This window comes from Magnolia sinica, chromosome 18 (genome assembly GCF_029962835.1).
Source record: "Magnolia sinica isolate HGM2019 chromosome 18, MsV1, whole genome shotgun sequence".
Classification (NCBI taxonomy): Eukaryota; Viridiplantae; Streptophyta; class Magnoliopsida; order Magnoliales; family Magnoliaceae; genus Magnolia; species Magnolia sinica.
Genome location: NC_080590.1, coordinates 4,203,765 through 4,205,078, shown reverse-complemented (window position 1 = coordinate 4,205,078; position 1,314 = coordinate 4,203,765). Strand labels below are relative to the sequence as shown.

Below are 1,314 nucleotides of genomic sequence, written 5' to 3'. Positions count from 1 at the left end.
ATTTGAATTGTGACGACCAGTCCTCGTGGGAACGATCTCGTAATACGTACCGTATCTGCATCTGATTCGTATACTTGCGAGTTTAAATATCATTTAAATCGTGTTGGTTTAAATAAAACATCAAGTTTTTGGCGCCGTTGCCGGGGACTGTTTCGTTCCAAATTGAATTTTGGATTCTCTCTTATCATAATTCATAGCTTAGGATTTTTTCTAACTTAGAGTTCTTTTCTTGATTTTAAAAACTAACTTATTTCCTGTTTTGTAGGATCCTGACATAAATTTCTAAGTTAAATTCTAACATAGATCTCCAAATTGGAAGTGAAGGAGGAGCTCCCTATTCTTTAGACATCAATCATCTCCTTTTCCGGGTTCTTTCTTCCCATTCTTATTTACATAGTTTTAACTTGTTTTAGAATCTCATAGTTTCTAGGTCTAGTTTTATTTCTCTTAGGTTGCTTCTTAGTTTAGTTTTCTTTCTCACATTGCAATAACATAGTTTATGCTAGGACGTAGATCTCTGAATATAGAACTAGCACCGCTTGATCCTGAGATTGAAAGAACAATTCGTGAAAGATTGAGAAATAATCCTGTTGAAATGGCGAATGAGACTGAAGTTAAAGCTCTCAAAGATTATTCAGCTCCTGTCCAATTTAATGCGCCTCCATACATAGTGTTGCCAACCACTACGGCAGCACACTTTGAACTTAAACCTGGAGTCATACAATTGTTGCCATCCTTTTATGGATTGGACAAGGAGGACCCATATCATCATGTGAAAGAATTCTTAAACATTTGCTCCACCTTTAAGTTCCAAAACTTCTCAGACGATTCGATCTGCCTACGCCTGTTTCCTTTTTCTTTGAAGGATAAGGCGAAAGCATGGTTGAATTCTCTAGAAGTTGGATCTATCACTACATGGGACCAACTGTCTAAGAAGTTCTTAAACAAGTTCTTCCCCGTTCACAAAACCAATGCCCTCCGTAGAGAAATTACCAACTTCACATAAAAAGAGGGCGAGCACTTTCATGAATGTTGGGAAAGATGGAAGGACTTGCTTCTTAAATGTCCTCACCATGGTTTTGAGAAGTGGCAACAAGTTCAATACTTCTATGACGGTCTGACACCACAGAACCGTCGCATGGTTGATGCCACCAGTGGAGGGTCATTCATGACCAAAAGTGATGTCGAAGCGTGGAACTTCTTTGAAACCTTGTGCGAAAATTCCCAGCAATGGGATTATTCAAATAGAGGTGACAGAAGTCCCCAACCACAAAAGAGAGGTGGTATATATGAGATAGGAGTCATGCCAGAGCT

The 1,314-nt window shown here is 38.8% G+C and overlaps 1 non-coding gene across 1 annotated transcript; it reads right to left on the bottom strand.

The window, feature by feature from the left end:
* Window positions 1–973: 973 nt before the first annotated feature.
* On the bottom strand, window positions 974–1,080 carry LOC131234119 (small nucleolar RNA R71). The gene has a single exon (XR_009165529.1). It is a non-coding gene; the product is annotated as a small nucleolar RNA R71 (small nucleolar RNA).
* Between the last annotated feature and the right edge of the window lie 234 nt (window positions 1,081–1,314).